Source organism: Spermophilus citellus, assembly GCF_964194105.1.
Source record: "Spermophilus citellus genome assembly, contig: SCAFFOLD_389, whole genome shotgun sequence".
Lineage (NCBI taxonomy): Eukaryota > Metazoa > Chordata > Mammalia > Rodentia > Sciuridae > Spermophilus > Spermophilus citellus.
The window spans coordinates 33,699-52,559 of NW_027672881.1; the positions used below are offsets into that span (position 1 = coordinate 33,699).

The 18,861-nt window shown below is 38.3% G+C and overlaps 1 long non-coding RNA gene across 1 annotated transcript; it reads left to right on the forward strand.

The window, feature by feature from the left end:
* Nucleotides 1–204: 204 nt before the first annotated feature.
* On the forward strand, nt 205–18,385 carry LOC308640476. The gene is made up of 3 exons (XR_014020286.1): nt 205–312; nt 804–877; nt 17,742–18,385. It is a non-coding gene; the product is annotated as an uncharacterized lncRNA (long non-coding RNA).
* The last annotated feature ends 476 nt before the right edge of the window (nt 18,386–18,861 follow it).

Below are 18,861 nucleotides of genomic sequence, written 5' to 3' on the forward strand. Positions count from 1 at the left end.
CATCATTGTTGAGGAATTTGCATGCATTGAAATAATTTGCTTTTGAGAAATTAATTTTATGATTAGTTAAAGTTGTGTTTGAGACTAAAATCCTGTTGGAGAATTAGGCTAACAAAGGGTGAAGGTGAAGATCATTAGAGGTTTTAAAGCTGGCTGAGAGGGGTTGCTGGGGTTGTGTAACTGTGCCTAGAGGGCTGGGTTCCTGTACATTCCTACTTCACCAGATAACCTGCCAACAACAACACTTCAGCTTCTGCCAGACAGATGGAACTCTCCAACATGAAAATCTGCGCATCCAATCCAACAAGCACGGTAGGTGAAATTTGAATTAAAGTTGCCACCTTTTTATGTTTTTACTTGAGGCCAGATCCTGGAGATGTGGAAAGAATAGGGTCATCTAGATTCTCTCTTTCACGCATACACATCTACATTCTTCCTAAGAGCTACCTACCTGTAAGAGTTAAAAGGCGCTAAAGATCTTTCAATTAGTACTTCGTTCTCAATGTTCATTTGTGCCCTTAAGAGAGAAAGAAAGAAAGAAAGGGAAAAAAGCTTTCTTTTCTTCATCCCAATCATCATTCCCAACCCTCCTTCCAGGACCCCTCACTCCCCACTCCCAACCACCAGTAGTTAAAAAAAAAAAATCCACCTATTACTTTTTGTACCCCAAACTGACACTTTCCTCTTGTCCTGAGGATGTAGGCCAAGAGGCTTCAGGGCTGACAAATATAAAATGTAGTGTTGTGTTTTTGTCTCTTTTCTCCCTCCCGATTTCTCTTTTTTTTTTTTCCCCTCCACCCAAGGCTCTGCCTGAGGTTGTCTGAAGGATGCCTCGGGAAAAGACCAAAGAATTGGGAGAGCTCTTACCCCAAGATCGGTAAGTGAAAGTGCCTTTCCGAGGGTACTGGGTGAGGTGGGGAGTGTGTCCGACTGCTTTTGACAGTTTTGAACCCCGACTTTTTGGGTTCCTGGGTTTGTGTCTCTCTTTTCTTGGAAAATGTTCCTAGCGAGTGGGCTACCAACAGACGTAGATGAAAGAATGTGTTATTTTCCCACGTTGACAGAAATCATGGTACATCCTTAGGGCAAAGGGAAATAGAAAACAAGACAAATCTATATGGACAAGGTGGTAGGAGAGTGAAATAGACCCGAAAGTGTAATGTAATTCATTTTATGGAAATTTCTGAGTTGCAAGGAAATACAGGACTTTTTTTAACGTTCAAATGTGGATTATTTGCTCTCCCAGCTTGAGATAAATCTCTTTGCTCCAAAGTCAAGAACTTACCTCTCTGAAGTTCCTTCTTTCTTCCTTTTGATCATCATCATCATCATCTTCTTTTTTTTTTTAAATAAACATTTCATTCCCCCTATTTCAGACTAACACTTCCAATATCCCCCAGAGCTGGCCCTACATCTCCAAGTCTTTGGCCTGGGTCGGGGCGAGAATCCCTACGAAATTTAGCCGGCCTGCTCCAAGTCGAGTGCGGCGCCTGACGGGTGTGGGAGACTTCCCTGGCTCTTGGAAAGACTAGGGAAATGAGCACCACCGTTCTGGGTTTGTCTTCGTCCCTGCTGGGAATATCTCAGTTCCCGGCTTTGGAAATCTCAGGCAAATAATTGATTCTTAATGCGCACTTAGGAGAAAGCGATGTATGCTCGAGAGCCTGGCTGTCCCAGAGTGTCTGCAGGCTCGCGCCAGGCGCAGGTTGGCTCCGCCCGGAGAGAATTTGGGGGTTTTGCTGTGATGTCCTATTGGCTTTTCCCACGCCTCAGGGATTCCTGGGTGAAGTTGCAGAGGTGACACCATAGAGGGGCTCCAAGTCGTAGGGCAGGAGCCCGGCGGCTTGTTTTCTCGTGCCCCCCCCCCCTTCCTACAAATGTAGAGAAGTAACAGGCTACTGAGCTGGGGCCGCGACGCCGGCGCGGCAGCTGGGGAGGACGGTCGATCCCGGGAGCCTGCCGCACCGATTCCCGCAGAGGGTGCAGCGGGGCGCTGCGCAGGGAGCAGCAACGCGAGGGCGCTCTTGCCCAGGATAAGTCGAGTTTGAGTTGAGTAGCTCACTTTGGCTGCTGCCAGGAAAATTGACTCCTCCAGAACCTTGCTGGCGCGCATCCCTACCTTTTTCCCCTTTCTTCTTAGTCTTCGGTTTTATCTTTTCTTTCTCCCTCTGAAAGTTGTTTCTTTTTGTGTACCCGGTGCAGTTTTCAGCACTCATCTGGTAGTTGATCAAAACGTGTCCTTTACAATAAACGTCTTTTCTCCGTTCCCTCCCTATGACTTTCTCTGCCCGTTTTGCTTCTCTGCCCAAGCCTGTGGTCCAAGGTGAGGGCCCTTATAGGAAACAACAACAACAACAAAAACCCCTCGGGGGTAAGAATTTCCTTAGCGGCAAGAGGGACCCCGGGTCGGGGAGACAAAGGCAGGGATTCGGGTGGGCAGATTACCCCTCAAGTGCGGGAGATTCTCCAGGGTCATCGTCAGCCTTGGAAAGGCGACTGGAAGGAAAGGGAGATGCAGAATAGAGCTGGGACACCTCTGTCCTCCCTTTGGCTCCCCTCCCTCGCTAATTTCTAAGCTTTGACACCGTACTCACCCCGATCCTCTATTGAAATTTAAGATAATCCGAAATTCTGAAATTGTGATTATAAATAATATATAACAGGTAACTAAAAAAATTATATTTGTGAAGGTCTTTTTCGTGGTGTGTTGCCTAATACATATGATCTTTTTCCCTTACGGAAAAGCCATATAGGAGGAAAGGGCACTTTGCAAGGTTTGAGATCCTTGTCAGAATGAAAGGGCGTGCTCAAATACCGGGCATGTTCCGATGTTCATAATCTGTTTCAGTTGGCTTTTCCTACACTGCTAGCACTTACCGGATTGGAATCATTGTCTTCAGTTTTATTCCTTCAATTCATCTCCTATTATCCAACTCTTTGAGTCAGTGTGTTTAAGGAACGTTTAAGGAGTATCTTCCTGCATAGGTGTTTTTGATTCCGTTGATTGAGCAGGAAGATTAAAAACTGTAATGGGGTTAAGGGAGAGTTGTCTCTCAGTTCTTTCATTTTCTCATTCCTCTGAAATTTAATGACCTGATCATTGTTGTTTGAAGTTAAATTATCTGTTAAATTAGACCTAAACAATAACTGATGATATTTTATTTTGGGTCTGGTTGCCCCTGAATTGTTGGCTCTAGATGGGAAAGAGAGTCGTCAAGCAGAATGCTTGGTCATGCACTATGACAAAGATAATCAAAATCGATATTTATGTGTGGTGATATTTCATGGAAAATCACTTTCAAAGTAGCTGAATTTCTTAAGTAGGAAATTCTTCTAAAGACTTATGCTCTAGAAGCCTAGACTCAAGGATGAATGTAAATAAGCATCTCCATTGACGAATTAAAAAGAAATGAGAAGACTATTTTCATTTTCCAGAACCTAACTAAATACTTAAATTCATCACACACTCATGCTTGCTAATTTAAATCATTTCTGCCCTCCAGGGATAAATATTCTTGAAAGGAAAACTTAATTCTTAACAAATCTGAAACATTGTTTTAGATGTGAATTTCTAGAAATCCAATGTAGATTGATTTCTTTGAGTCAGCCACTGTTTGTTTTGCAGTCATTATATAAATCAATTTTAGAATTATGTAGGTTCCCCCTTTTATTTTATGTTTGCATATACTCAGAGATAGGTGAGAAAGCTTTTATGGTATATTGAGGAAATGACATCTTTCTCATTCATTTTGACAAAAGGTCCAAAGAATCTCTAATCCTAAAGGTACTATGGTAGTTGAAAAAAAATCTTTTTTTAAAATTAATGAGCACTATTGTGTATTTTTTTTCTGTTACACTGTGCTGAATGAATAATTAGAGGCTGGGAGGAAGGTTGAAAATTTAGAGCAAGAATAAGGTGGTAATTTCATTATTTGATACTTTAATAATTTCTGTAATTAATGATGTAGTTTTAAAGGTTGGCAAATCTTCCTTAGAAAAAAATAGAGTACTCCTCCCACCCCTTCAAAAATACTCTAGAAAAGATAAAGTAGAAAGGTAGAACTCGCCTCAAGTATTGTTTATTTATTTATTTATTTCCCCAATAGTAGTAGTATTAGTGGAGTTGAAAAATATACTTTTAATTATACATTGCAAGCTCTGATTGCAGGTTGGAAGACTAAAATCGATCTTTCCTACATCAATAGTATTGTCTATTACTACATTGATTTGTGTTTATTTATGCAGAGGCTTTCAGATATTTACTTACATATTTCTGCATCTGCCTCTTGATTATTATCGTGGGTTGCTTTTAATGAAGGTGCTTATGTGGGAAGCGAAACATACTTGACAGATCCATTTTAAGTAAACCTGATAGTGAATTATAGCAACCCAATGAGTTTACAAAATTACTTACTCATACTTGCTTTTTAGCAATTAGGAATTTGTTTCTGATTAAAATCTCTTGCAGCTTGAAAACTTCCACAATTTTCTTCACCTATTGTATTGATGATTCATCTCAATAAAATAGAAAAACATGATTTTATGATATCAGCTTTAATAGAATGAAAATCATGAGTGAGAATTGACTCATTTGGCTTACCCTCATAACAGTGAACTGGCCATTGGGTTTACTAATGCTATAAATGAAAAAACAAGGAGCAACCATTTAAACATAGATATAAGACGTTCCATTTAAAACACTGTTAACTCAAAATTATGCCAGGGATACTTAACACCAAACAAGACATTCTGGAGTTTTTGAGTCTATTAAATGTTTGTATGCATTATATATATATATATATATATATATATATATATATATATATATATATATATATATATATTCTGTTACCTAGCACACATATCTTATGAAAATAGGTATTTCTCTTCAACTAATATCTCATATGAATGTTGTTTATCAGACTCATTTGAAGAAATAGAAAAACAATCAAACAACAACAACAACAAACCCCTAAAGACCATATAGTGTGCCCTTTATAAGTACAAGGCAATTGTGGGAGAATAAGACACTTTTCATGTTTGTGCTTCTCTTATTGCCATTACAAAATATAGTCATAATTCATCCAGGATTTCACCTTCTTTAGGACTTTCTCTCCCAGCCTGAAGGATGAATCCTTGCATGCTAATAGTTTGGAATACATCTACCAACCAAATACTTTAAAAAGGTCCTATTCTTCTTCTCCTTTTTTTTTCTTTTTTGAGAAGGCCCTCCTCCTCCCAGTCACTGCAAGGAATATAGAAAGAGGCAATTAACCAAATTCTTTTTAAGAAGGAAAGACCTTGGAAGATGGAAAAGGAATTAAACTCCTCACCCTGTCGATTTTTCCTGAAAGTACTTATCCTCAGCGTCTGCGCAGTGAGAGGTGGTGTTCCATTTGAAGGCTACTGGCAGGTGGGCTAGTCCTGGGACCTAAAGTTTTTCCAGAGGTTGAAAGGGGGAGCAGAGGCAAAGTTTGGAGTCTGTTTATTTGCTGTATTTTATTTTTCTGTCCCGTGCCAAGCCCTTGAAGCTAAACTAGTGGAATGGGCCCTGTAGGACCAAGCACTCTTGGCATTCTGTAGATATTGAGATTCCAGAGCATCGATGAACAGGTCTTATAGCTAAGGCGTGCTCACCAACCCCTCCCTCGTCTCCCCCCCCCCTCGTACACACCAGCTCGTCCTCACATGCATCGTGGTAGAGGACAGTGTTGACTTGAATTGCTCTCCCTTGCTCCAAGCCTTTCCTGTGAATGAACCCGAAAACACTCGACAGGTCGTGAATAATCATTTTAATGAGTGTGCAAAGCGTGCGACGGGGTGCACTGAGCTGTCGGGTTAAACAAACAACTTGTACCCTGACCAAATCCGATTGTTAAAGTGCAAAGTGATGTCAGTACCATTTCCATTGCCTTTCGGAAATCCACAGATCTGACACGCGGGAGTCCAATTTTCCCCATTAAGGAAAAATAACAATATTTTTCAGCCGTGTGTGTGATCTTCTTTAATATTAATCTGAGCCAAACAAAACCTCATTTGAGAATTAGTCGTGTCTGTCCCAAACAAATAGGAAGAAAGGAAACACAAGAAAGAAACACAAGTAGGAAAAGTCTGAGGAAGAATTTCTTTTTAATGGCTCACCCATCCTTGGTGATCAATATTGTAAAATTCTTACCTTATATATTTATTTATAGCTCTCTAGAGGCAAATATCTAGTTATCTATTCTAAACAACTGGGTTGATAATTTAGTCCTGTACTGAAGTTGAATCTGTAAACCTGTAATTATTAGTCCTGTACTGAGGCTGAATGTGTAAGCCTGTAAATATTAAATTGGACATTTAATATTTATACATTAATCTGTGAGAGAGTGAAGTCATAAATTGGCCCCAAATTTATGCTTTCAAGGAAAACATTTTGGAGCAAAGTAATGAGAAAGGAACCCTGGTGGGCCACCATCTAAAACAATAACAAAAATTATGAGTGAGCTCTTGAAGAATCACATCCCCCCCCCCTTTTTTTGCACAACTCCACTGGGGAAATATTTTGTTTTCCATTCAGTAAAAAGATCTATTTGAAATCAGCCACATATGCTCCCTTCCATTTTCATTCTTTTATGTTCCTTCACAATTCCAAACATTAACTATGAAGAGTTAAGAAAGTAAACTTTCAAAAGAATTTTAGAAAAACCACAAATCTCTCCAAAATATCCCTTGTTAAAAAAAATTGTGAAAAGAAATGTGTAAAATGTTTCCTTGGCCATCACCTTATATATATTCACATGTCAAACAAAATAGCTATGATGTTTGGAAATCATTGTATTGGATCCACATATCTAGCTTCTCAGTTCAATAACAACATTGTCTAAAGGTTTTTTTTTTTAAATCAGGTTAAATATTACTTATTTTCTTTATCTAAGAAAGAAAATATGCATATAATCTATAAGGTTGTTCTCTTAAAATTATAATCAGTTTGGAGATATGGCATAATAGAGACACAATCCACTTAACTTTGGAAGCTCAAAATGTGTTCATTTAACTCCTATTGGACATATTGTTATCTATATCTGTGTGACTTTCTGACCATCTATTTCACATATGAATGTGGTCTACATATAACTGATAGCAATTAAGTAAGTAATTCACCTAAAACAGAGCTGAGGCAGAATAAGCATTTCCTATGGAAGTCACTGTAGTTTTGCTATCATTGTTACATCAATTTAGCCCCAATTGGATAAAAGAGAAAATGTTGAAATTCTGTTTCCATTAGAAAACCTGGAAAAGACAATCAGGGATTTAGAACAGTGTTTTTGTTGATTTTGACTGTTATCTATTACATCTCTGAATCAGATTATCAATTCAGAATATTCTTTATTTTCTAGGAAATTTGATTAAAATGATTATTAAAACTAGAAGCATACATTCTTTAATTTTTTAGAAAATATTTTAAGATAAAAATAGTTATTTCCTTTTAAACAGATTTCTTCTGTGGGCTGACTGAGTTGAATTTTAGGAGTCACTGAAGAGCTATATCCATTTCTGTTTTAGATGCACAAATAGCAAAGCTAGAGGGTGCGTCTGTTTTTGTGTGTATATATGTAGTTAAAGAACTACACTATCAAAACATTAATTATATTTGAAAGAGAGCAGAGAGCTTGTTGTGGAGAGAATTGCATTATTGAATTTATATTCTGTTGAATCTGTCTGAGAGGGTTGAAATTGTATACCTGTCTTATATGATGCATCCTTTTCAGAGAGGTGTGTTACAAGAGCAAAGAGATGAAGAAAGCCCACTTGGAGGGGAGTCATCTTAGATGCTAGGATGGTCCTGGGCACAGGGAATCTATGTGAAAGTGAAAATAAAGGGAAGAACATATGTGGGATCTTTGTTCTCTATCAACAAAAAGACATGGATTTTTTTCCCCCTTTAGCAAGCAAATCACAGAATGTTCATACTGAATTTGGGGGAGGGGAACTGTTTGTGTGACTAAAAAAATTCGTTTACCTTATTTTATATTCCCAAGTCCTATTTATTTCACAGCTGCCAAATTTTATATCCAAAATTTAGATTTTCTTACTCCCAAGTCCTACATTGGTATGAATCACCCCTGATCATTTATAGTTTTTGGCTTAATTATTAGTTTTCAGCTTAAAATTACTAATAAACTAATTAATCTGACTAATCTTCCTAAACTTCTGAAAAGTATAATAGTTACAACAACAACAAAAATAAACTAACAAAAACTGCAATAATGATGACAAAAATAAACTTAACGATGCAAATAATAATAGTAGAAACATCCTTAAAATAATGTCTCTGGCCAACAGAATGAAGAATCCATTTCAGTGTGAAATTTGTGTTTCGTGGCTGCAGGCAGGCACTCCTCTGATTTCTTGTTGTGGTGGTTAAATTAATGACCCCTTCCAGACCAACTAGTTTCTAATAGAATCTACCTTAGTTAACATGGTAGGTCTTTTTAATCGCACTGACTACTTTTGTACCCACTCCCCTTCATTGCTATGGACATGGTTTTCTGAAGATGTCATTCCAAAATCAGTCAAGTGGAGCAGAGGCAGATGTGTAAAGGGATGGGGTGCTTTCTGGCTGGAGCACTTCCCGTAAATAGACAAGTGGTCATATTTGGGAAACAATGTTCACAAAGCTGAGGAGGTTGAGAAAGGCAGAGTGACTGAGGTTCTTGTGAGTCCTAAGAGATCACTGATTCCAAGGAACCTAGCCTACAGGGTAGAACATAAAAATTAGAGATTAGAACCCCTAGGATGCACTCTGGATTCCTTTAGGGACAGAGGAATGTAAAGAAGACAACAAAGGATTGGAGTAGAATCGAAGGGGTGACATTAGGTTGAAGATGTTAGTAATTGATAGTGCTCTTGCAAGTAAAGCAAATCCCATTTCCTCAGGAGGAATGAGGCATGCTTTTGTGAATTGTAATCTACCAAAGTTTATTGTTCTAGGTGAGAGAACAGTCTCCAGTTTCTAGGACTAGGCTGGAAAGAAACTGCTTGTGAGCCTGTACCTGCATTAATCCAACCCTCTTCTCCCCATTTCCTAAACCCCAGGTCTTCCTCTCTACCCCCTTTGAATGGATATATATATATATATATATATATATATATATATATATATATATATATATATATATAGAATGGATGGGGGAGATTAGATTCAATATTTAGCAGACAGATGTTAAAGTTAAAGCAGGTTGTTTGGTAATTGCCTTCATTTGTGAGAGGGAAAAGAAAACTGGTTAGGAGAGGAAAGCAGAGACTGGGAGAGAAATTCCTTGGCAGCCCAGGGACTAGGACCAAGTGGAGGAGGACCTTAGCAGTAGAAGAAGGGATAGTTCTGGATAAGGGAAGGGATACCATTCATCTGCTTTGCTGTTTTCCTGCAAATTAATGTATCCCTGAAAATGTATCAGACAACACAATATGCACACCTTAAACATTACAAAATGAAAGGCATCCCAGAGGTTTTTTTTTTTTTTTAAATTAGTTATCGTCTTCAAACTCACCACAATCTATAACACAAAATCAGAGTAGTTAAAGGAAGAAGTGGGAGGAGGATGCAACTTCCCTGCTTTAGTACCATACTTGTATCTCTTCACCTTTCACTGTAGGGAAGCTGAAAAATCCTTTTTTTAAAAAAAAAAAAAATTAGTCTCTTCATTTTAAAAAGCATGGGAAAAAATCCAGTTCATGAGAACATTTTTGCTTTAAAGATTAGGAAAAACAAGGAGATTTCATTTCTGAGGATAAATTCACTGAAGTGATGTTCAGCCCCTTCTTGCCTTTCTAAATCTGCAATGGAAGAAAGCAGTTCTGGCTGCAACTGTGTATCGATCTCGTCTTCAATGGTTACCCCAGGCTTTCTCCATGCCTGGGGTTTAATAACGCCTAGCAAATTCACTTCAACTCTCCTGGAAGTATAGTTCTGTAATGTGAAATTGAATTGGAGCTTTCCATATACAATTTAATTCTAATTAAAATAACATTTAAAGGAAAACACTCTCACCGTGGTTATTTCTTTTTTAAAATATAATTCCTTTAATTAAGAAACAAACTATCATTTTTCAACAAGATAATTCAAAGGATTCAGCATTGTCAATAAAAGTGACCCTCGATCCTAGTTATTAACTGCACTCAAAAGTATGGATTTTCAGTATTTATATTTTAAGAATTTCATTTTAATCGTTTATCATGGGGAAACTTCTGAGTCAATAGAGAGATGCAAAACTAAAAGAAACTAATGGGAATATTTGACAAAGTAAAGAAACAATGAAAATAGTTATTTCACAAATAGTGATAGTCATATAGACACTCACATGCATGCAGAGTTTATGCACCCATTTAACAAAATTAATAGGCTTCTATAGCCTAATATCTTAATAAATCTTTAGTCAATGTAAAACATATATTTAAAGGCTTATGCATACATAGTATACACACTATGCCTCATATGGTTCAAATATTGTGCTCATTTTTTAGAGAAATGAAAAACTAAACAGATACTAGCATTTCTAACTTTTTTAACTATAAATTGGGATTCACTTATAATATGCTAACATTGGAGGAAAGCCAGAACGACTGCACTCTGCTTAGATTGTATTATGAAGCAAATAGAGGTTTTCTTTCTGTCTTGGGATGTGTAAGAGCAAGGAATTCAGGGTTGAAAGAATTTAAGATCTGTATACATTTTCGTTAAGCCAAGATATAGAAATTTTATTTCAAACATTCACATTTTACTATTAAATAAAAGAAGAGTAGACAGGATAGGTAAGCCCAAATCAAGATACAGTATTTCAGAAAAGGAATGGTTTTAAATGATGCTCCCTAACGTTTTCTTCAACAAAGGATTTTTTCAAGACAGATACCACCAGCTCTGTTTCTTAAGTGGCAAAGCAATTTTTTTTTCTTTTTTTTTTTTTTTTTTTTTTTTTTTAGTAATGGGCTGTAGGGAGATTTAATGGACTGGCACTCTTTGAATATATGTGAAGTGCAATATTCCTCTGAATAAGGTTGTATGATTATAAAGCTCCTTTGAAAAGGGTTTGTGGAGGCCGGTATTGGGGTGTGGATATGTCCAAGCATCTTAACTGTTGATAATGGTGAAAAGATATAACTGGGGACCACAGGAAATGTTTCTATGACATGCATGGATTTGCAGAAGTCTATTGGTCTTATCACATTTATTTTCTTTTATGTACACATTTCAAAAACATACTTTCCACTAGGCTTTCACTTGCAGTCAGCTTCACAGGCAGCAGCTAACCTGCATTAAAGTGTGGTTCAATGTAACAGTCCAGTCCAAGGGAAACAATGGACAGGAAAAAGTTACAACCTTATCAATGAAATTTTCATTGGCAGACAGAGAGAATAGGGAAAAGGGAAGCTCCAAATTAGGGTAGTGGGAGGAGAGTAATATGCTTTAGGTGAGTTTGGGGAAGATGCTAAGTAAAATGCTGTTCAGAGATTGGGATTAATGGAGCAGTTTAAATACAAATCTGCCGGAAATCATGCTCTGTGCGAATGAAAATGAAGGAATTTATGCATATTCTAATTTTCCCTCTTTGGCTGCTATTTTGGAGGAAGAGACTTCTTTTGCTGATGGTGGGACTTTTTTGTTCTGCACAGGAAATGTGTAAATGAACACAAATGTTTTTTTTTCTTTTCCTTTCCATTTCTCTCCTCCATTCCCTCCTCCCCCTGTCAACAATCATAAGTTGTTAGGAAACTCAGTTCTGCAGTCACCAATCCAGGGCTTTTTCCCATTCCCAGGGTGGTAGGGAGCAGCATGCAGGACTAGAGTTAGGAGTTAGGGCTCCTCTGGGACATTGGACCCTCTGAAATTAATGTAAAGCTTCTATTCCATCTTTGGACCCGCACAGGGATAGAGGGTGAGAAAAGAGCCATAAGTTTAACAACACGAAAAATCATCTGGAAAGCCTTTCCCTTCTCACAACCGAATTCTCAGTATGACTAGGCTAAGCTTAACTGATCTTATAAACCATGTAGTGAAGACTTACTTCAGCGCCAAAGCAACACCCCTTCCACCCCCACCCCCTAACACGCCTTTGGGAACAAATAGGGGCACGCAGGGACGGTGAATTTTAATTATGGGAAGACCAGCAAAAAAACTGTCTAGTTCCATTCCGATGTCAGTTACCTAATGCTGACAAGTGCGGAGGCTCGATGTGGAAGTTTTGTTTTGTGGACTACGTAAGGGACTCCTGAAATGTGCTAGTAAAGTGTGTGGGACGCAGGTGGGAGCAGGAACAACTCCGTGGGCACGGGGGAGGGGGTTGGGAGGGCGGGGAGAAAAGGGAAGAGAGAGATTAAAAGTAGAAAAAGAGAGGAGCTCCCTTTCTCCAGTTCCCGAATTTGCAGGCCAGGCTTGAGTTTGAGAATTGGTTCGGGGCAGGGCGAGGGCAGACAGACTCCGAGTTTCTGGCTTCTTTTCTACACCCTGGATAAAAGCAAGAGCAAACAAACAAATAAAACTAGGAGAAGACGTTATTCTTAATAATTTAATTCAAAACGAGCTCCCCGGGACCGGCCCCGGCTGCAGCGCCTGCTCAAGGAGCGCCGCCCTGGCCCGGGAGCGCACCACCGGAGCCGGTCCTCGGCCAGGCTCGCAGCCCGCCGCGCGACTCGGGGAAGGAAGAGGGTCGGCGGGAATTAAGCGCCCCTGCCCACTAACCCCACAGAGGCCGGGGTCGGACACATTTTCATTTTCGGCGCTCCTGAGGGCCTGCCCCATGAGGTCTCCACGGTCCGGGCCGGTCCCCTCCCTCCCCGGCCGGCCCGCGCTCACAATCTGCCCCGCGGGGCGCCCCGCAGGCCCGGACTCCGCTGGGCTCCCCGTCTTTGGTCTGCGTGGTTCCGGGGTGCAGATATTCTGAGAAAACGCAGGAGAGCAGCGCGGACTCGACCCTGCAAACCTCAGGTCAAGGTTACCACCAGGCTTGGGAACCTCCGGAAAAGCTCCCACATCCCTTAATTTGCAGGAAGCTCGCTGTGAGGTGATGCGACGTTGTGGTGGTGGGAGGATCCCCTGAGTCAAGGCCGCGTGGGGCCGGGAGTGCACAGTCGCGCGCAGCTCAAGGACAGTCCTCCTGCGCACGGGTGGCCCTGCACTTCCGGTCCTCCCCGGCAGGCCGTGACCTTCCCTCTCAGCATCCCCTCTTCCCCACTGGCCCTACAGTCCCTACCCGGTGCTCTCCTGCACTTATGCCTGGTCACGTGGATTGGGGTCGCTTGGGAGAGCCATTTCCTGCATCTTTAGGGTGGCTGGCGGGGTCTTAACTTGTTTTCTTCATTGTCCAATTTTCTTCCATTTATTCAATTCCTTAAATTTGAGAGTTGAAAAGACCAAAGGTATAGCGAAAGGTCCATCATACACATTTTTTTGGGGGGGGCGGGAGGTGGGTCTTTTTTTCTGAATTCCCTGCACAAATTCACACTAGCAAATGAGGCTTCAGCCTCTCCACCACCCCCCCCCCCCAGGGCCCAGGCCAGCATCTGCCCTTAGTAGGTATGCAGTAATTGGTGAAAAGATTACTGGATAGAAAAGATATCTTCTTTAGGCTCATGGTGCTTAGGGCTAGTGGGTGTCTAATCAGCTTGTTGACTTGTGGTGTTTTGTTGAATTCACTTGAGAGACTGATAAATGCTTTTTATAATTACTTTGATATTATTTTAGAGAATTCCGCAAACGTGTTTCAGGAGATTCCTAAGAATTGTTGAAAATATTTTCTTAACTTATTAACTTATGAGGTAAAATGCTATGATTTTTAGAATTTGGGAGTTAACCTTTCTGTAAGACTTTTCCTTCCCATTTTGTTTTCTTTTAATACAATTTTACTTTCCCTGGTAAGAGGTCAAGGCCTTATGAAATGAAGTTCATCTTTATAGCCAATTTGAAGCAGAAGCTAAGAGATTTCTCTTTTGCTTTCCTGCTGCTATATTACATTTAACCTTTGTTAACCTTAATTCGTTTCCATATTGTGTCTCCTGCATCATTCAGCAGTTCTTGTTTTTAAACACCATAAGAACTTTTTGTAACCAGGAGAGAAATTTTAGGGTCGTGAAATTGTAAGACTGAATTCAGTCAGCCAGCATATAGTAAATGCATATTTTACTGAGCACCACTTGTGTAGCCCATAGGCTATCCCCTAGGTCATTTTATGTCCTACTTTCGTTGATTGTAAAATAGTGAAATCATATAACCAATGAGCCAATAACCGTGAAAGTAATTTGAAAGGTTATAATTGCTAATCAAATGTAAAGCATATTTATTAGCATCATTATTAAAAGATGCCAGAGGGATACGAATAAAACCTGTTCCTATCCTCTGGGAACTTACAATCTAGTTGGGCATAAATAATGACATGTAAATTGAAAGAAACAGCCACTAAGCAATGTTCAGTGTCTGGCATATTGAAGACATTCAGTAAATGATTGCCTCACATTAATTTGCAGTCATGTCATTCCTTTAACAGAAATATAATACTAATAAGTAAAGGAAGGATTAATTAAGAAAACTTTAATGGAGAAAACAAATTTGTCCTTTTTATATCATATGTGGAGACTGGGCTATGTAAGCGATTTGTGTGTGAAGGATAATGGTGGTCAAATTAGAAAATGATAAAGATATTTGATTAGAGGGAGTTCAATGGTAAATTGTAGAAAATCTTAAAGATCATGCAGTGGAGTTTATGTTTAATAGAAAAAAAATTAAAGAACTGTGGTGGCCCTTTGAGCAAAGGATGTATGTTTAATGTTGAAATTTACTTTCAAAATGATTCTATCTAGCTCCTGGATATACAGAAAATTGAGAGAGAAGGAGTAGGAGGAAATATTTTGGTACAGTTCTGGAACATGATATTGCTAGAGAGGGGTTATAGTTAGAGCCATCACCCGGTTCCTTTCCTCAATTTATAGACAGTGGAAATAATATTGAAACAATGAACTTGGAAATGAGTGTTAAATGGAACAAAAGTCCCAGTACTACTGAAATGGGTACTACCTCCTTATTCTTCATTATTCATAGTGTTAGGGGATGCTAGATAAAGACATTTTTTTTTGTATTTTGCTAATCTACCTATATTCAGTTGAAGGGGTTTTTAACTGGGGGTGATATTGCCCTCCTACCCCACCCTCTGTGGATATCTTAGCAATGTCTGCAGAAATTTATAGTTGCAATTCTTTATCCACTACTGGCATCTAGTAGGTACAGGATGAGGATACTGCTAAACACCCTACATTTCACAGGCTAGCTCCCTGAAACTTCATATTTTCCTGTCCAACATGTCAATAGTGCTGAGGTTGAAACCCTCTGTTAGGAGAATGAAACATGATCTCTAACTCTGTAAAGGTACCCACTATGAGTCCCAGGACCTAACTTCTGTTATAATAACAATTTCAATTGAAAAAACGTTTTGCTTAGTGAGACAGATGTAACTCCAAAGATGGGTATATCCCTGCCTAGCTCTGAGGCCTTAGAAACAGGAAAATCAGAAGGGTACCTGCTTTGTATTTTCTACTTCTTTTACAGTGGAGTTCGAAATCATCCTTAAGGATTTGTCATCTAAATGTTATTTATTAAATTAATAAAATGTGCCTGTGGAGTTGCTTAGCAACTTATGGAGAGCTTTCTAAAAGTTCATTTGTTTGTTTAAAGCCAGGGTAGGTTGCATATTATTAGCTACATTACATAAATCAACAAAGAAATGTACACTGAAAATGGAATAAGATGTTTCAACACATTTTCTGCTCTCCGTGTCTGGCAATTAAAACACTCTAATTGTCTGGTAGAATTGCATCAAGTATTCGACAAACATTATTTATGTATGAAACTTCAACATAATATTGAGTATGTAAGAGAACCAAAGGGGAAAAATTAAGCAGGTTTGTCATAAAGTATATGTTTATCTTAACCTTTCTTCTTCAAAAATCTTAATCTACTAAGTACTTTTATCAGACACTAATTATACTCTTTCTGAAAAGAATTTCTCCAACACCCTTCACTGCCTGCACCCTTTAATCATATCTCATTACATCTACCTAATCCATATCTTTTTCACATTGCCAGGGCTCATTAACAGTTTTAAAAGCCAGTCTTGGACATTATCATTTCTTGCAATCGAAATGAAAATAATGCCAATAATATTTTATTTCTAAAATGTAATGGATTATTTAAATTTTGTTCTGAAGCCATTTTTTTCTTTAAATATTAACAAGAAATTAGCTTCCAGACATACATGAGGCTAGCAGGCCTGGTAAGATGTGTCTGAAACCCTTGAAGCACGTTTTGAAGAAGTTAATTTTGTGAGCGTTTTAAACAGTGGATCATCAGTCACTTTGAAGGGAAGTGATCCTTGATTAACAGTTGGCTGATATTGCACTTCCACAGATGTGTGGCAGCAATACAGGTGCAACCTGTGAAACAGGACAGGTAATTTTCAGGCTCTAAGTATGTTTTTCACTTTAAAAAATGTGCAAGATTAAATGGACCATCATCTTTGTGTATTACTGCCATTAAATTGTTGTAGACAAACGTCCCACTCAAATAATAAACAACAGGGATTTATCTCCCCTAACTTTAAAGAAAAGATTGTAGGTTTGGCTGATTCTTTATTCTTTTTGATTTTCTGTTTGTAGAAAAAATAAAACCTTCATCAAATTTGCAGTTACATGACCAAAATAGGGGCTCGTGGTAGTAACTTTATAGGACTTGAAAGTCAAATGCTGTCTCAGAATATAACTACATAGGACTAAGAAGGTGTTCTCTAAAACCAAGCTTCTTCCACTATTACAAACAAGCTTGAGGTGATTTCTTGAAATAATCATTTTAAACTCTTAGGAATGTTTAATGGTCTACTATTTTATTTATTATTCACATACCATTAAGTTATAGTTTTTGGAAATAAAACCATGAACCAAAAGTGACTGTCCAAAAGTACAGCTTTTGAACCAGTATCCAGAGCTGTTACTTAGTAGCAGTAGAGACACAAGGAAGTTTTCATTCCTCTTTGATTTTTCCCCATTCATTCATTCCACTACATAGTTATTATATCATATTATGGGTGGAATATGTAGATTTTTTAAAAAAATATTTTTCTTCATTAATATGGTTTGGCTTGTTACTGTTACTAAGTAAAAGCAAGTGAAAACATGATAGTAGGTGAGTTTGCTTTTCCATGTCTCATATTTTGCAGTTGTACAACTTCTAAGATTTGAATGGTGTTAGATAATTAAATTTTAATGTCTATAATATACATCCACCCTAATCACTCTTTTAGCCATTTTTCTTTTAAATTCCTTTAATTTCTTTAGTCATCAGATTTGTGTATGTTTGTATGTGGGAGGTAAACTTTGTATATGCTTGATTATACATAAAAGTTGTTCACATGTGTTCTTTTTTTGCTTTATTTAATGTAGCTTGGGTATTCAGGTTTTACCAAATTTTTACAGGAACACCATAGCCATTGTATATCCCAGTGGCATTTTCTCATTTGTTATCAATTAAATGGATTTTTGAAAAAAAACTTAACAATGTACTGAAATATCACAATTAAAATGTTATACAGTATTAATTGTACTTTAACAATTAGTTTTGCTTTTTGTAATCCTGTTAATGTTTGTATCTCTCTATACTTATTAAGAAATTTTACCTCTACTGATTGTCCATTTTCTTGTTCTTTTCGTGTTGTTACTTTCAGACTTTTTTTTATCGGTCAGTACAACGAAGGTTGCCATGGTCTTCTACTTCGCATCCAAGGATATCTACTCAAGGATATGCTGATATCAAACCAGTTTCCAAGCAGAAAATTCATCTTGGAGGAAGATATTTTTCAAGAAAAAGTTACTTCAGCAGTTTAAAAAAATTTTTTTGGTGGTAGTAGTGGGTATCAAACCCATGGCCTCTTGCATGCCAGGCAAGCACTCTACCACTGAGCCATATCCCCAAACATTCCAGCATTTTTTTTTTAAAATATTTTCTCCTATAGTATCCTCCAGACTCTAAACTAATAGTAGGTTTCTTAAGTTCATCCAGATCTCCTCCATGTCAGAATATTCAGAATACTGTGTGTGTGTGTGTGTGTGTGTGTGTGTGTGTGTGTGTGGTTGGGGGAGTATACTAGGGATTAAAACCAGGAACATTCCCCACTTCTTTTATTTTGAGACAGTCTTGCTGTATTGTCCAGGCTGGCCTCAAACTTGCAGTTCTCCTGCCTCAACCTCCCCAGTAATTAGAAATTACAGGTGTTCATAGTGTGTCTGGCCATGTCTGTATTCTTGGTCATTTTGCTACCTTCTGGCTCCAAAGATAAAGAAGAAATAATAATAAATGAATAAAAATCGTTTGTTCCTGTCTCAGTGAGTCATTCCAGTCTTCAAGCACTCTGGTGGATTAATTAACTTTATTGTTACATTTACTAGCCCACACTTATTTGTGGGAAAGTGCTCTTCTTGGCATTTTCTTAGTTGGTGGAAGGAACACTAGGACTATGACATTGGACTTTACTCTTTAAGTTCATGGTTCTGTGGCAGCACAAAACTTGAACAAAACTTACTTTTTTCATTTATAGGCTGGAAGTACCACAGCACCATCTTTTCCTGATGTTATATTCTAGCTTTTATTTATTCTTGGCCACACTTCTTTCCTGAGCAAGAGTTCTTGCTTAATATGGGGGTTGGGATTGGTAACCCAATGAAGAAACCTGGTATCTCTTATATGGGAAGTTTGGAGAGCTTATCCTAGCAATCAAATTGGTGTTAAGATGGTTAATTGAATCCTGTGGATATATTTCTCTTATCCCAAGTGAAGAAAATGAAAAC